Genomic DNA, 18,769 nt, shown 5'->3' on the forward strand with positions numbered 1-18,769 from the left:
GTCACTTTAGGATGATTATTTAGCCTAATTTAAATATTTGTGCATGCCAAGTAATAGAGAGACCAAAAGAGAGGGAGAGAGAAGGGAGGAGAGCTGGTCAGTGGAGCCGTCAGAACACACATAGCATTTGCTGATTGTAGTTGCTTTCTTATATGGGCAGCGTTCATGGTGTTCCAAAATAATTACAATAGTAACATCAAAGATCACAGATCACCATAACAAATATAATGATTAAAAAGCTTGAAATATTGTGAAAATTACTACAGTGCAACACAAATGCTGTTGAGAAAATGGCACCAATAGACTTGATTGATGCAGGATGTCATAAATCTTCAACTTGTAGGAAATGCAGTTATGCAAAGTGCAACAAAATAAAGCACAATAAAATGAGAATGAATAAAACATACCTGTACCACATTTTGTTTATCCATTCGTCACTTGAAAGTTACTTGTGTTTTTTCTACACTTTGACTCATGCATGATGTGTCTATGAAAACATGTGTTGAAATTTTTGTGTGAACTTCTTTTCAATTCCTAGAAGTAGAATTTCTGGGTTATATGGTAACTCTATATTTACCTTCTTGATGAGATACCAGACTTTTCCAAATGGCTACACATTTTACATTCCCACCTGCAGTGTATGAGGATTCCAAATTCTGTCCATCATCACTTTTTATTCTTCTGTACAATAGTACTTCTTACTTTTTGTGATATAAATAACCAACATATATGTACAGACACACACATACACATACATATATGTAACTGATATATGTAACTGTCCTTGTGGTTGTAAAATGGTATGTCATTGTGGTTTTGACGTACATTTTCCTAAATACTATTATTCATTTTTTTTAAACATTTTATTTATTTATCTGACAGACAGAGATCACAAGTGGGCAGAGAGGCAGGCAGAGACAGAGAGAGGGGGAAGCAGGCTCCCTCCTGAGCAGGGAGTTGGATGTGGAGCTGGATCCCAGGACCCTGGGGTCATGACCTGAGCCAAAGGCAGAGGCTTTAACCCACTAACCACCCAGGTGCCCCAATACTACTATTCTTTTTTTTTTTTAAGTTATTTATTTTTTAAGTTCTTTTTTTTTTTTTTTTTACTTATTTATTTGACAGACAGAGATCACAAGTAGGCAGAGAGGCAGACAGAGAGAGAGGAGGAAGCAGGCTCCCTGCTGAGTAGAGAGCCAGATGCAGGGCTTGATCCCAGGACCCTGAGATCATGACTTGAGCCCAAGGCAGAGGCTTAATCCACTGAGCCACCCAGGTGCCCCCAATACTTCTATTCTTGAGCATTTTTTAAACGTACTTTTACCCATGTGTCTATCTTCTTTAAGTCCTTTGTCTACATTTTGTTGAGTGTTTGTTTTTTTATTGTTCAATTGTAGGAGTTATTTTTTGTAAATTTAACCATGGAAGTGCCACATTCTATCCAAGAAAATAACAAAACTCAAAAAAAAATTAAAGATGTCCTAAATAAATATTAAAAATCCCATATTATTTGATAGGAGACCCGCCATTGTTAATTAAGATTATAACAGTTTCTAAACTGACCCACAGATTCAATGTAATCCTTATTAAATTTTCAAGTGCTCTTTTTGCATAAATAAGCAATCTAATCCTAAAATTCATAGGGAATTGCAAGTGTCCCTGAATAGACAAGACAACATTGAAAAAGAGGAACAAAGTCGAAATAGTCATACTTTCCAACTTCAAATTTCATATAAAGTTACACTGATCAAGAAAGACAGAATGATACAGGCAATTGAGCAATAGCTCAAAGGAATAGAACTGAGAGTTTATTATAGACCCATACATTTATGGTCAATTGATTTTTAACTAGAGTGCCAAGATTGTTCAAAGGGGAAATAATAGCTTTTTCAACAAATCATGTTGTGGTAACTATTTTCATGCAAAAGTTGACTTTAATCTCTACCTCAAACCATACACAAACATTAACTCAATAGAAACCAAAGACCTAAAAGTAAGATATAAAACTATAAAGTTCTTAGAATAAACAGCAAGTATACATCCTTGCAATTTTGGATTAAGCAATGATGTTTTAAATATGACACCAGAAGCACAAGCAAAGAAATACAAAATAAATTTAAAAATTATTCATCTTTGGGGTGCCTGGGTGATTCAATGGGTTAAAGCTTCTGCCTTCGGCTCAGGTCGTGATCCCAGGTAGGATCGAGGCCCACTTCAGGTTCTCCGTTCAGCAAGGAGCCTGTGTCCCCCCACCCCCTGCCTATCTCTCTGCCTGCCTGTGATCTCTGTCAAATAAATAAATAAAAATCTTAAAAAAAAATTACTTCATCAAAATTAAACATTTTATGAACAAAGGATACTATCAGGAAACTGAAATGACAACCCAAAGAATGAGAAAAATAAAAACCAAATCTAATAAGGGTCAATAATTTTTAAAGTGCTCATTGGACAGCTTTGAGGGCCTTGAATATAATAACAAGAACTTATTCCCTTGTTATTGCCTTAGAAAGGAAGATGGTTAACAATGTTGGCTTAAAGGGTGACTGGGTGGCTCAGCGGTTAAGTGTCTGCCTTTGGCTCAGGGATCTAACCCCACAGGAGCCTTCTCATCCTTTTCCTTCTACTGCTTTCTCTCTCTCTCTCTCTCCATCATATAAACAAACAAACAAACAAACAAATAAATAAATAAATAAAATCTTTAAAGACAAAAAACAGTGCTGGCTTAAAATAGTAAAACAAATCAGAACACAAACCTGAGCTTAAATTGTTTTCTTCTCAGGGCCACATGGATTGGATTACAGCATTAAGTATTTTTTTCACTCATTTTTCTCTGATGGCACATTATATCCAATACCAAACACATTATATTTCATGGATTTCTTTGCATGTCCATTTTTATTTTTATTTTTTTATCTGACAGGATATCAGTAATACATCTTTAAAAACATTTTATGTATGAGTGAGTACATGCAGGAGTGGGCAGAGGGAAGGCGAAGGGAGACCCAAATCATTTTTTTAATATTTTCTCCATGATCCCATATAACCAAATGTCCAACCATTCTTCTTCTTCTTCTTTTTTTTTTTTTTTTTTTTCTCTAACTATCTCTGGAACCATTTCCTGGAACTTCAGATTCATTGAAATTATTACATTTCAACTCTCAAATAACCTATTTAGTTTAAAATATTAGCCTTCTAACCTACCTCCCAGATTCCAATATCCAAAACCCCATCTTCAACACATTTAACATAGTGTCTTTATAATGTAAAAATCTGCTTGCATAGGTTTTTATATTAAAAAAGAAAACTCTCAAGGTGCCACCTGCATTAGAATCACCTACTATCCATGTTTCTATATTGTACTCCAGGTAAATTAAAAAGACATTTTAAGAATGAGAACGTTGACTTGTGTGGGTGATAAACAATCATGTGTGTGACTCTTAGGCATTTCACATTTTCAGGTCTCTAAACCTACCAGATAACGTCCTGCTACATTTTAGAGCATATGAGCTTTTTATGACTTGAAGCCTCCCTTTTTTTCTTTCCGTGTTGAAACAGGTGATTCACATTTGAAAAACTTCCTAGAGTTCCAGTAGTGTATATTGTTATATTGATGTCTGTATTATTCTTTAAAATTCTAATGATGAATGTTTATTTAAAATCATTTTTGAGGAAGTCAGTACCATGTTTTGTAAAATAAAAGAAATTTCACATTTGTATTGATAACTCAAGATAATAATCTACTATAGCACAGAAAGGAATGCATCTAATCATAAAGAGAAGTAGGAAGGAAAAGATGCACTGTGCTGAAATGTTTGGTTAAAATGTTCTGAGGTGAAAAAACATGTGGTGAACTAATTGAAGGACAGAATAGTAAACTTATAAGATGGGTCAAAATGTTTATTTATTTTCTTTTCCAAGGTTTTAAAATTAAATTTCCCCTTCATTTTTTGAAAAAAGAGAATCTTTTGGAGTGTGTCCTTGAAAGCTTATTTCACTTGCTGGTTTCTGAGAGTATAAATGTAAGGGTTTAATAAAGGGGCAACTGAGGTATAAGTAACACATCTTTGGATAAAGTCACCCTTTGCTGTTGGCTTTATGTAATTAAAGATACAGCTACCATAAGTAAGGGAGACTATAATCATATGAGAAGAACAAGTAGAAAAAGCCTTTGTTCTTTTCTGAGCAGAGGGGATTTTTAGAATGGTCTTGATAATATATGTGTAAGAAAGAACCAGTAACAGCAATGTGACTAGGGTATTTATAAGAGGTAAGACAAACGAAAGTAATTCCAGTAAATGAGTGTCAGTGCAGGAAAGCTGCAAGACAGGGGAAATGTCACACATGAAATCATTAATTACTTTGGAAGCACAAAAATCCAGCGTCAGTCCTGAGGTCAATGGTGGAAACGAAAGCAGAAAGCCAACTGTCCATGAACCGAATAGAAGTTGGTAACACACTTTGTTGTTCGTTATGATGGGGTAATGGAGGGGTTTGCAGATTGCTACATATTGGTCAAAACACATGGCAGCCAGCAGGTAAAATTCTGTAATTTCTAACAAGAGGAAAAAGAATAACTGAGATGCACAACTATTGTAGGAAATTATTTTATTTTAGTCATGATGCTTATCAGGAATCTGGGAACAAAGAATGTTGTCAATGAAGCTTCCAAGAAGGAGAAATTTTGGAGGAAAAAATACATGGGAGTCTTGAGGCGGGGATCTAGCAAAGTAAGAAGGATGATGGTTAAGTTCCCAATCACACTCAACACATAGTTTATGAAGAAAAATATAATAATTACAATTGGCAATTGTGGGTCATCAGTCAATCCTAGGAGAATGAATTCAATCTCTCTTGACTGATTCCTCATTTCAGACCTGAGTACTATTAAATAGAGATAGGAAGACAACTTCAGAATTGGAAAAAAGAGGATTTTTATAAAAGCTACTGGCAGGAAAAAAAAATTGTAGTCAGAAATGTAAAGAAGTTTAAAACATTGATCTGATTTAATAGGATAGATGATACTTAAAACTGTTATCAGCCTAGGTCAATCTAACTGATTGCTGCATTTAAGTGACAGTTATGATAAGAACACTACTAAACTTTTCCTTTTTCCCTTTTTGAACTTGAAAGATCATTTAAATTTTAGCTGATTATTTCCAAATGAGGTAAATTCTCTTTCAAGCTAAATAGAACAAAAGCTTGACCTTTAGTGTATTTTTTATGTAAGCTTAAAAATCATTGAAAAATTTCTCATAACATCCAGAAAATTAATACCAAAATCTATATGTAATTTGTTCTTCAAAAATTCCTAGCTCATTAAAACACTTAAAAATTTGTGAAATATGGAAATAATGACAGTTACATACTATCTCTATAATTGAAATATTCAGATATATACCATTATTTTGTCCTGATGCAGTACTTCCCCATTGTTCTTTTATCTCATTTCACTTAATTATTATTTTTCGTTCATGTCAAATACACCAGGCTTCTTAGAAGTTGCATTTAATCATGAAGTTTGACTGTAACATCTACATAAAAATAGAAAAAAGTAAACGACAGTTCAAAAGTCAATGGATATTACCTGACTTTTATTTGTGGCAATGCTTTCATTTATGATCTAGATATTGACAGCAAATTATAAGTGATTTACCATATCTAGAATACACTGATATAATTTTCCCCTTATGGGAATATGGTAGAAACAGGGTTCAAAAGTAAATGATGAATATTCTATCTCTAATAATATTACAAAAAATTCAATAGTTTAAGAGGAAAGTTAATTCCAAAGCATTTCTGAAGAAAGATTCTAAAAACATATATGCATTCTGGAAATTATATTAATCTGTTAATAACTTTCACTCTCACTGATGGTCATTAAAATGTCACGACTCAGATATTACAAATAATTAGAATCCTCTTTCAGGCTGGATGAGATGGATTTTCTGTTTTTTTCTTATATATTAAGATGAAGGTAAATGTCTATAAAAATACTAAGTGAAAATATAATGCTCTAAATGAAAAGTGATTTGGGGAAATCCCTCATATGAAGGGAACCCAAATTTTGTAACAAAGAATTCTTGTTTCAAATTGTGCACTAACAAAAGTAGCAGTTTTATTATTTTGCTCATAGGATACACAGGGGATTAATTAAAAAAAAAAAAAAAAGTGGAAGAAGAAGAAAAAGAAAAGAAAAAGAAATGCCCCCTGGAGACTCATATCAGGAGTATCAGTTACGTGAAAAGTAAGACAACAACCAAAAAACAAACAAACAAACAAACAAAACAAACAAAAAAGGAAGGAAATAAAAACTACTGTGAATTGCTTTAAGCACAAAACTGAATTTCTTTAACTACAAAACAAAACATATTCTCCCAAAAGAGAACTAGAAGTAATTTAAACTCTATACTTAATGCCAACAAGAATTTCAGATATTCCAGTACCCTGGGACAGTATGACCATTTCTACACATTAAGAGGGTTTAGCCCAAATGGAAACCATTCTCTTGCTTCCCCAGTCAATAGTAGGATTTCATTAACTAGTGAATTAACTATGTCCCAATTGGAGGTGTAGGGCAGTACTTAATATTTTGCTATTTTTTAAATTTTGATATAAAATATAAAGAAGAAAACCAACAAATAACCATGAAGATCATTTATTCCTGGATCATTTGTTGATCCATCTGCTATTCGATATAATAGTATGTGTTTATAACAAAAAAGAATATTCTACTAGATAAGCATAATATAGCCATTAGTGTCAAGGCATTAACATTCATAGATTATTAACGTACTTCTCCAATGCTATTTAAGTTTCACCAGTGACTAAAAGTTTTTTTTAATAGAAAATAATACAATTTAGATTTATATGTTAATTTAATTACCATAATGTTTTAGTTTCCTTTAATTTGGAAAATTCTGTAGTCTTTCCTTAACTTCAAGAATATTGACTGAAAAAATTTTTTTTCTTTTTTAAATTAACTCTAAGTACATTTTTAAAAATTTTGAATCCAGTATAGTCTACCTACAGTTTTATATTAGTTTCAGGTGTACAATGGAGTGATTCATTACTTCTGTATATTATGCAGTGCTCTTCAAGGTAAGTCTGATCTTATCCCCTTCTGTACATGCACACTCGAGCTGCTTCTATATTTTGGCCATTGTAAATAGTGTTTCAAAGGCAGAGTGCACAAATAATTTTAATTACAATTTTTATATTCTTTGGGTAAATGCCCAGTCAGGGAATTAATGGATCATAGAGTAGCTTTATTTCTAGGTTTTTAGGAAGCCTCATATTGTCTTCAACAGTGGCTATACCAATTCACATTTCCACCAATAATGCACAAAGTTTCCTTCTGAATTTGTTTTTGTGTTTGATATAAGAAAGTGGTCCAATTTCTTTCTTTTGCATGTAGCTTTCCAGTTTTTCCAACTCCATTGGTGAAAAAGACTGTCTTCCCATTGCTTATTTTTGCCTTCTTTGTCAAAGAGTAATTGTACCATGGGTTTATTTCTGAACTTTTTATTCTGTTCCATTGATCTGTGTCTACTTTCCTGCCAATGCCATACTGTTTTGATTACTATAGCTTTGTAATATAACTTGAAGTCCAGAATTGTGATAACTCCAATTTTGTTCTTTTTCAACTTGCTTTGGTTATTTGGGTTTGTGATTTTGGTGGCACCCCTATCTAAAACAAATTTTAGAGTTGCTTGTTTTAGTTTTGTGAAACGTGCTCTTAGTATTTTGATAGGGATTGCAGTAAATGTTTAGATTGCTTTGGGTAGTATAAGCATTTTAACAATATTTGTTCTTCCAGTCCATGAGCATGGAATACCTTGCCATATGGTTGTATCATCTTCAGTTCCTTTCATGGGTGTTTTACAGGTTTTAGAGTACAGGTCTATGATCTCCTTGGTGAGGTTTTTTTTTTTTTTCCCTTAAGTATTTTATTGTTTTTGATGTAATTGTAATTGAGCTTGTTTCTGTTGGTATGATTTATCCATTCACGTAAATAGGGTGTGAAAGTCTCTTACTATTATTGTATTATTATTGATTAGTACCTTTATGTTTGTTATTAACTGCTTTGTGTATTTGGTGCTCCCATGTTGGGTACATAACTGCTTAAAATTATTATAATTTTTTGTTGGATTGTTCCTGCTATAATTAATTAGCACCATTTGGCTCCTTTTACAATATTGGTATTAAAGTCGATTTTATCTATGTAGTGTTACCTCAGCTTTCTTTTCACATCCATTTGCATGATAAATGAACAATATATATTTCTTTGAGTATAGAGAGTGAGAAAGGAGCAATATATAAAGAAAAAATCAACAAGGAAACAATAGCATTGATGACACATTGGACAGACCAGATAAATTTAGCAGCTATATTCAGAATATTCCAGCCTAAAACAACAGAATACACATTCTTTTCAAGTGCACACTGACCACTCTCTGGTATATATTACAGGTTAGGCCACAAAAGAAGTCTCAACAAATTAAAAAAGATCAAAGTCATAACACAATGTTGTGAAACTAGACCACTATGAAACTACAAATCAACCACAAGAAAAAAAAGTGGAAAGAACAGGAATACATGGAAGTTAAATAATATGTTACTAAACAATAAATGGGTAAACAAAGATAGCACACAGAAATTAAAAAAAAAAAAAAAAAAAACATGGAGACAGTGAAAATGAAAACCCAATGGTTTAAACTTTGAGGAGCAGCAAAGGTGAACCTAAGAGGAAAAAAAAATCATAAGGTGTTTTAAAACTGCCTGGTATGGTTTCTACACAGATTTTATGTAGAATAAGCTACTTATTGTTTTATATGTTCTCTCTGCTGCTGGATCACTGGAAATATTTCAGTGAATCAAAATAGCTAGAGCAAGACTACTCATAAAACACTAAAAAATATAAAAGATCATGTCCTGAATTTGAAAAGGAATCTTGGGGACAGTGTCCAATGAGACAGGAAAACAACAACAACAACAACAAGCAAACAACCACACTAGGTAAAGTTTGCATCTCTTGACAGTATTTTTCAGAGATTAACAACCAAACATCTAGTTCCTAATGCATATCTCTACTGAATGTGCTACTCCCCCATGCCAATGTTTAAAAACTGATAATCTACTATATAGTACTAAGTCTATTCTTGTTTTTAATTTAAATTCAATTAGCCAACATATCGTAGTGCATCAATAGTGTTAAGGTAATGTTCAATGATTCATTATTTGCGTATAACACCCAGTGCTCATCCATCACATGCACACTTTAATGCCCATCATCCAGTTATCCCATCCTCCCATCCCCCTCCCTTCTACAACCCACAGTTTATTTCCTAGAGTTAAGAGCATTCAGAGGAGGAGGAGTCAAGATGGCGGAGAAGTAGCAGGCTGAGACTACTTCAGCTAGCCGGAGATCAGCTAGATAGCTTATCTAAAGATTGCAAACACCTGAAAATCCATCGGCAGATCGAAGACAAGAAGAACAGCAATTCTGGAAACAGAAAAACAACCACTTTCTGAAAGGTAGGACCGGGGGAGAAGTGAATCGAAAGCAGCGGGAACATAGACCCCGGGGGGAGGGGCCGGCTCCCGGCAAGCGGCGGAGCAACCGCATACAAAATCAGGACTTTTAAAATTCTGTTCACCTAAGTGACATCGCTCCAGAGGCTAAACCGGGGTGAAGCCACGCGGGGTCAGCGTGGCCTCAGGTCCCGCAGGGTCACAGAAGGATCGGGGGTGTCTGAGTGTCGCAGAGCTTGCAGGTATTGGAATGAGAAAGCTGGCTACAGAGACAGAGCCAACAGTAAGCTCACAGCTCGGTGTTACCTTGAACCAGCCGCAGGCTCGGTGAGCTCGGAGAGCGGCCGGAGGTCAGGCAGACGGGAGTAACTGGGTGTTGTTCTCTGAGGGCGCACTGAGGAGTGGGGCCCTGGGCTCTCGGCTCCTCCGGGCTGGAGACCAGGAGGCCGCCATTTGTATTCCCGTCCTCTGGAACTCTACAAAAAGCACTCAGAGAACAAAAGCTCCTGAAAGCAAACCCGAGCGGATTACTCACCCCGGCCCCTGGTAAGGGCGGTGCAATTCCGCCTGGGGCAAAGACACTTGAGAATCACTACACCAGGCCCCTCACCCAGAAGATCAACAAGAAATCCAGCCGAGACCAAGTTCACCTACCAAGGAGTGCGGTTTCAATAGCAAGGAGAGCAGCAGAATTCCAGAGGAGGAGAAAGCAAAGCACGGAACTCATGGCTTTTTCCCTGTGATTTTTTTAGTCTTGCAGTTAAATTGTTTTCTTTTTCATTTGTTGTTTTTTTTCTCGGCTTCTGGTAAAACTTTTTTTTAACTTTTACCTTTTTCTTTTTTAACGTTTTTTAACTAGTTTATCCAATATATATATATTTCCTTTTTTATATTTTTCTTATTTGGTTTCCTTTTTTAAATTCTTTTCTTTTCTTTTTTTTTTTTTTCTTTATTCCTTTTTGAACCTCTTTTTAATCCCCTTTCTCCCCCCTCATGATTTGGGATCTCTTCTAATTGGTTAAAGCATATTTTCCTGGGGTTGTTGCCACCCTTTTAGTATTTTACTTGCTCCTTCATATACTCTTATTTGGACAAAATGACGAGACGGAAAAATTCAACGCAAAAAAAAAGAACAAGAGGCAGTACCGAAGGCTAAGGACCTAATCAATACAGACATTGGTAATATGTCAGATCTAGAGTTCAGAATGACAATTCTCAAGGTTCTAGCCGGGCTCGAAAAAGGCATGGAAGATATTAGAGAAACCCTCTCGAGAGATATAAAAGCCCTTTCTGGAGAAATAAAAGAACTAAAATCTAACCAAGTTGAAATCAAAAAAGCTATTAATGAGGTGCAATAAAAAATGGAGGCTCTCACTGCTAGGATAAATGGGGCAGAAGAAAGAATTAGTGATATAGAAGACCAAATGACAGAGAATAAAGAAGCTGAGCAAAAGAGGGACAAAGAGCTACTGGACCACGAGGGGAGAAATCGAGAGATAAGTGACACCATAAGACGAAACAACATTAGAATAATTGGGATTCCAGAAGAAGAAGAAAGAGAGAGGGGAGCAGAAGGTATACTGGAGAGAATTATTGGGGAGAATTTCCCCAATATGGCAAAGGGAACGAGCATCAAAATTCAGGGGTTCAGAGAACGGCCCTCAAAATCAACAAGAATAGGCCCACACTCTGTCACCTAATAGTAAAATTTACAAGTGTCAGTGACAAAGAGAAAATCCTGAAAGCAGCCAGGGAAAAGAAGTCTGTAAGATACAATGGTAAAAATATTAGATTGGCAGCTGACTTATCCACAGAGACCTGGCAGGCCAGAAAGAGCTGGCATGATATTCTCAGAGCACTAAATGAGAAAAACATGCAGCCAAGAATACTATATCCAGCTAGGCTATCATTGAAAATAGAAGGAGAGATTAAAAGCTTCCAGGACAAACAAAAACTGAAAGAATTTGCAAACACCAAATCAACTCTACAGGCAATATTGAAAGGGGTCCTCTAAGCAAAGAGAGAGCCTACAAGTTGTAGATCAGAAGGGAGCAGAGACCAAATACAGTAACAGTCACCTTACAGGCAATACAATGGCACTAAATTCATATCTCTCAATAGTTACCCTGAATGTTAATGGGATAAATGCCCCTGTCAAAAGACACAGGGTATCAGAATGGATAAAAATCCAAAACCCATCTATATGTTGCCTCCAAGAAACACATTTTAAGCCCGAAGAAACCTCCAGATGTAAAGTGAGGGGGTGGAAAAGAATTTACCATTCTAATGGACATCAGAAGAAAGCAGGAGTGGCAATGATAATGAAAACACAATGGTTCAAAATCTGTGGGACACAACAAAGGCAGTCCTGAGAGGAAAATATATAGCGGTGAAAGCCTTTCTCAAGAAACAAGAAAGGTCTCAGGTACACAACCTAACCCTCCACCTAAAGGAGCTGGAGAAAGAACAATAAAGAAACCCTAAGCCCAGCAGGAGAAGAGAAATCATAAAGATCAGAGCAGAAATCAATGAAGTAGAAACCAAAAAACAATAGAACAAATCAACGAAACTAGGAGCTGGTTCTTTGAAAGAATTAATAAAATTGATAAACCCCTGGTGCGAATTATCAAAAATAATAGAGGAAGGACCCAAATAAATAAAATCATGAAAGAAAGAGGAGAGATCACAACTAACACCAAAGAAATACAAACTATTATAAGAACATACTATGAGCGACTGTATGCCAACAAATTTGACAATCTGGAAGAAATGGATGCATTCCTATTAACATATAATCTACCACAACTGAACCAGGAAGAAATAGAAAGCCTGAACAGACCCATAACCAGTAAGGAGATTGAAACAGTCATTAAAAATCTCCAAACAAACAAAAGCCCAGGGCCAGACGGCTTCCGGGAATTCTACCAAACATTTAAAGAAGAACTAATTCCTCTTCTCCTGAAACTGTTCCAAAAAATAGAAATGGAAGGAAAACTTCCAAACTCTTTTTATGAGGCCAGCATCACCTTGATCCGAAAACCAGAAAAGGATCCCATCAAAAAAGAGAGCTATAGACCAATATCCTTGATGAATACAGATGCGAAAATACACAACAAAATACTAGCCAATAGGATTCAACAGTACATTAAAAGGATTATTCACCATGACAAGTGGGATTTATTCCAGGGCTGCAAGGTTGGTTCAACATCCACAAATCAGTCAATGTGATACAACACATCAATAAAAGAAAGAACAAGAACCATATGATACTCTCAATAGATGGTGAAAAAGCATTTGACAAAGTACAGCATCCTTTCCTGATCAAAACTCTTCAAAGTGTAGGGATAGAGGGCACATACCTCAATATCATCAAATCCATCTATGAAAAACCCACCACAAATATCATTCTCAATAGAGAAAAACTGAAAGCTTTTCCGCTAAGGTCAGGAACACGGCAGGGATGTCCGTTATCAGCACTGCTATTCAACATAGTACTAGAGGTCCTAGACTCAGCAATCAGACAACAAAAGGAAATTAAAGGCATCCAAATCGGCACAGAAAAAGTCAAATTATCAATCTTCGCAGATGATATGATACTATATGTGGAAAACCCAAGAGACTCCACTCCAAAACTGCTAGAACTGGTACAGGAATTCAGTAAAGTGTCAGGATATAAAATCAATGCACAGAAATCAGTTGCATTTCTCTACACCAACAGCAAGACAAAAGAAAGAGAAATTAAGGAGTCAATCCCATTTACAATTGCACCCAAAACCATAAGATACCTAGGAATAAACCTAACCAAAGAGGCACAGAATCTATACTCAGAAAACTATAAAGTACTCATGAAAGAAATTGAGGAAGGCACAAAGAAATGGAAAAATGTTCCATGCTCCTGGATTGGAAGAATAAATATTGTGAAAATGTCTATGCTACCTAGAGCAATCTACACATTTAATGCAATTCCTATCAAAGTACCATCCACCTTTTTCAAAGAAATGGAACAAATAATTCTAAAATTTATATGGAACCAGAAAAGACCTCGAGTAGCCAAAGGGATATTGAAAAAGAAAGCCAACGTTGGTGGCATCACAATTCCGGACTTCAAGCTCTATTACAAAGCTGTCATCATCAAGACAGCATGGTACTGGCACAAAAACAGACACATAGATCAATGGAACAGAATAGAGAGCCCAGAAATAGACCCTCAACTCTGCAGTCAACTAATCTTCGACAAAGCAGCAAAGACTGTCCAATGGAAAAAAGACAGCCTCTTCCAATAAATGGTGCTGGGAAAATTGGACAGCCACATGCAGAAAAATGAAATTGGACCATTTCCTTACACCACACACAAAAATAGACTCAAAATGGATGAAGGACCTCAATGTGCGAAAGAAATCCAAAATCCTTAAGGAGAACACAGGCAGCAACCTCTCCGACCTCAGCAACATCTTCCAGGAACAACACCAAAGGCAAGGGAAGCAAGGGCAAAAATGAACTACTAGGATTTCATCAAGATCAAAAGCTTTTGCACAGCAAAGGAAACAGTTAACAAAATCAAAAGACAACTGACAGAATGGGAGAAGATATTTGCAAATGACATATCAGATAAAGGACTAGTGTCCAGAATCTATAAAGAACTTAGCAAACTCAACACCCTAAGAACAAATAATCCAATCAAGAAATGAGCAGAGGACATGAACAGACATTTCTGCAAAGAAGATCCAGATGGCCAACAGACATATGAAAAAGTGCTCCATATCACTCGGCATCAGGGAAATACAAATCAAAACCACAATGTGATATCACCTCACACCAGTCAGAATGGCTAAAATCAACAAGTCAGGAAATGACAGATGCTGGTGAGGATGTGGAGAAATGGGAACCCTCCTACACTGTTGGTGGGAATGCAAGCTGTTGAAGCCGCTCTGGAAAACAGCATGGAGGTTCCTCAAAATGTTGAAAATAGAACTGCCCTATGACCCAGCAATTGCACTATTGGGTATTTACCCTAAAGATACAAACGTAGTGATCCAAAGGGGCACATGCACCCGAATGTTTATAGCAGCAATGTCCACAATAGCCAAACTATGGAAAGAACCTAGATGTCCATCAACAGATGAATGGATCAAGAAGATGTGGTATATATACACAATGGAATGCTATGCAGCCATCAAAAGAAATGAAATCTTGCCATTTGCGACAACATGGATGGAACTAGAGCGTATCATGTTTAGCGAAATAAGTCAAGCAGAGAAAGACAACTATCATATGATCTCCCTGATATGAGGAAGTGCTGATGCAACATGGGGGCTTAAGTGGGTAGGAGAAGAATAAATGAAAGAAGATGGGATTGGGAGGGAGACAAACCATAAGTGAATCTTAATCTCACAAAACAAACTGAGGGTTGCTGGGGGGAGGGGGGTTGGGAGAAGGGGGTGGGATTATGGACATTGGGGAGGGTATGTGCTTTGGTGAGTGCTGTGAAGTGTGTAAACCTGGTGATTCACAGACCTGTACCTGGGGATAATAATATATGTTTATAAAAAATATAAAATTATAAATTAAAAAATATATATATATATGTTTATAAAAAATAAAAAATTAAAAAAAAGATGCAAAAAAAAAAGAGCCTTCAGAAAGGATGAATACCTACCATTTGCATGACATGGATGGAACTAAAGGGTATTATGCTAAGTGAAATAAGTCAGTCAGATAAAGAGAATTATCATATGTGGTTCCATGTTTACTTAATATTTTTAATCTGTCTTCCAATAAGAAGGTTTGGTACTATAAAACTCTAATACTTCATACATTTTTTTCCTTCCCACTCTGTTGCTCACCAGCAATGGACCTTGAAGAGCTTCTTGTTTTGTTTGATTAGAATTTTAATGTATCTGTCAATTATAATATTAGGAATTAGTACCTTCCCCAACTAGACTATAGTAATATAATCATGCCCAAATGATATAATGTGAATGTAAAACACCAATAAAATTGTGCAGGTCCTAAGAAAAAGCTACCGATTTTTTCAGGTTCCCCCAGTTTTAAATAGGCATGAAATAAGCGCAACTTTTTGTCTCTGTTTTGTTTTACAAACCAGTTACCACATTGGCTGTTATACCTCAAGATCTAAGGCAAATTACTCAACCTATCCAAGCATCACTTTGCACACCAATAACAGAGATAATCATCTATGTTACTATATAGCTGTGAAGATTAAACGTGAAATTATTTAGGACATACCTAGTTATTTGTTCTCTAGAGAAGAGATATTATTATATACGAAATTCCTATCAAACACTCATGTGGCATAAGTGTATTGGTGACTGCCTACATCTCCATCTATTATATATTTAAACAAATAATACAGATTTGGGAGGCCTGGTGTCTCCATTGATTAAGCATCTGACTTCAGTTCAGGTGATGATCTCAGTGTCCTAGAATTGAAACCCATATCAAACTCCCCACTCAGCAGGGTATCTGCTTATCCCTTTCCCTCAGACCCTCTTCTTCTCCTGTTCATGCTCTCTCTCTCAAATAAAAATTAAAATATTTATTTATTTATTTTTTTATTATTTTTAAAGCTTTTATTTATATATTTGACACAAAGAGAACACAAGCAAGGGGAGCAGCAGGCAGAGAAGCAGACTTCCTGCTGAGCAAGGGTCTGATGATAGGCTTGATCCCAGGACCCTGGCATCATGACCTGAGCTGAAGGCAGCAACTTAACCGAGTCACCCAGGAGCCCCTAAAATCTTAAATAATAAAAATAATACAGTTAAAAAAGGGTAGTACATAAAAAAGACATAGCACATGCCCTGAGCATAGCTAGAAAGGAAAAGATGTATGACTTTTAAATAATTTATAATCAGTAAAATAAACACTCAACTGAGCATGAAGAACTGGACAGATACTGCAGTTTGTGTGCACAAAATATGATTGTTGGATAATTTATTTCGTGCTTTTTATAGCTTTAAGAAAGAAAATGTAAGAAAAAGAAAGAAATGTGATATTAGTAATGGAACTGAAGATTTTAGAATAAATCCATGAAAAGAGTGTTTACTCAAGTCTTTACAGTAAAAATAAGTATTTATATTATTTGGAAAAATCAGGAAAATGATTATTGTTGTATAGCTACTGATGTCCTATTTAGTCTTACAAATCAGTGAGGAAATGGAACCTATAGAGGGTTTGAAAGAAAGACACTACAAAGTTACTTTAGGTTGAAAAGAAAGCTTAAGGAAATGAGCACATCATAGCAAGTATTTGGGAGATGGATATTAGAAGATACTCTAGAAGTTGAAATTTTATTTGCCCTTTATTGGATCTTCACAATGACATCCATTCATATTAACACATATTTTCATTTGTTTCTAGAAAGCAGCACTTTATGAAGCAAGTTTCTGAAAGCCTGTTTTACTTGCTGATTCCTCAGGGTATAAATAAAAGGGTTCAACATGGGGGCAATTGAGGTGTTGAGAATAGCTACTCCTTTGGTCAGTGATGCTCTTTCTTTTGCTGAAGGCTTGACATACATGAATATACAGCTCCCATAAGAGATGGAAATGACAATCAAGTGAGAGGAACACGTGGAGAAAGCCTTTTTCCTCTGACTAGCAGATGGGATTCTCAGGATGGTGCTAAGGATGCACAGGTAGGAGAGAATCACTAATGGCAAAGTGAAGAGAAGAGTGACAAAAGCAAAGTAAAAGCCAGTCCTCTCCAAAAGCCACGTATCTGAGCTTGAGAATTGTAAGATGGGGAAATAGTCACAAGAGAAATGATCAATTACACTGGAAGCACAGAAATCTAGCTGGAGGATGAGCATGAGTGGTGGGAAAATGGTAAGAAATTCTACTAGCCAGGACCCAAAGACAAGCAGGGTGCAGATTTTTTTGCTCATGCTGGTGGTGTAATGAAGAGACTTGCAGATGGCAACGTAACGATCAAAAGACATGGCAGTGAGAAGAAAAAATTCAGAAAGACCTATGAAGATGAAGAAAAATAGTTGAACTAAACAATTGTTATAGGAAATGGTCTTGATGTTAGTAATGATTGCCCCCAAAAATCTTGAGATAGAGACACTGGTGAATGTGATTTCTAAGAAGGAGAAATTCTGCAGGAAGTAATACATAGGAGTCTTGAGATGACAATCAAGATGAGGAAGATGATGGTTAGGTTTTCAGTGACCCTTAATACATAAGCCATATATAAAAGATAAAGATTACAACTTGAAGCTGTGGGTCATCTGAGATGCCCAAGAGAATGAACTCTGTGATCATTGTATGGTTTCTCATACTGCTTTTTATTTTCTTTAAGCAAAATCTGTTGAGAAACAAGACAGAAAGAAAGAGTGTGTGAACAGTAAAGGAATTGAAAATTTAAGAGTTCCTATTATTAGCTCCAAGGAAATGAAGCAATGGAACTTTTTTCCTTTGTGCAGTTTCGCAGGATCCACTCAGCCTGTCAAAGCACAAATATTTTACACATCCTCTCCTGAAAAGGAATACCATATTCACATTTCTATGTTAAAAGCCCCCTCATGAGTGACTTTACATAACGCCTGTACCTGTTACCAAATTGTCTACATGTGCAATATATCTCTTAATTTTATTTATTTATTTTTAGCTTAATTTCAGTATAGTTAACACACAGTGTTATATTCATTTCATATAGTGAGTCAACTCACTATATATAGTGAGTATATATACTCACTATTCATATAGTGAGTCAACAATTGCATACATCATGCAGTACTCGTCAGGACATGTGTACTCCTTAATCCTCATCCCCTATTTCTCCCTTTCCCCCACAAACCTCCCCTCTGGTAATCATCAGTTTGTTCTCTACAGTTAAGAGTTCCTTGGTTCCTTGGTTCCATAACTTCCCATTGGATACCCCAATGGGAAAAAAAGCAGTCTCCTCAACAGATGGTTTTGTAAACTGATCATCTACTTGCAGAAGAAGGCAACGACACCACTCTCTTACACTAAACTTAAAATGGATTAAAGTTCTAAAAGTTGAGAACTGACAGCATAAAAATTCTAGAAGAGGGCACAGATGGTAATCTTTCTGAAATTGTCCATAACAACATTTTTCTAGATATGTTTGCAGAGGAAAGAGCAATATGTTTCTGCAAGAATCATTATCATGTCTGTAATTTAGATATTGAGACACTGTTTTCTAGTTTCCAAGGTTGTGTGCTCCTAGAACTGAAATGCCTAATTCTGAGTTT

General features: G+C 35.8%; 2 pseudogenes; both read right to left on the reverse strand.

Moving 5' to 3' along the window:
- Positions 1-3,956: 3,956 nt before the first annotated feature.
- LOC131837855 (olfactory receptor 6C6-like) lies at positions 3,957-4,867 on the reverse strand (annotated as a pseudogene).
- Positions 4,868-16,897: 12,030 nt separating this feature from the next.
- Positions 16,898-17,831, reverse strand: LOC131837856 (olfactory receptor 6C3-like; annotated as a pseudogene).
- Positions 17,832-18,769: the final 938 nt, after the last annotated feature.

The sequence above is a fragment of the Mustela lutreola genome, chromosome 8 (genome assembly GCF_030435805.1).
Source record: "Mustela lutreola isolate mMusLut2 chromosome 8, mMusLut2.pri, whole genome shotgun sequence".
NCBI lineage: Eukaryota > Metazoa > Chordata > Mammalia > Carnivora > Mustelidae > Mustela > Mustela lutreola.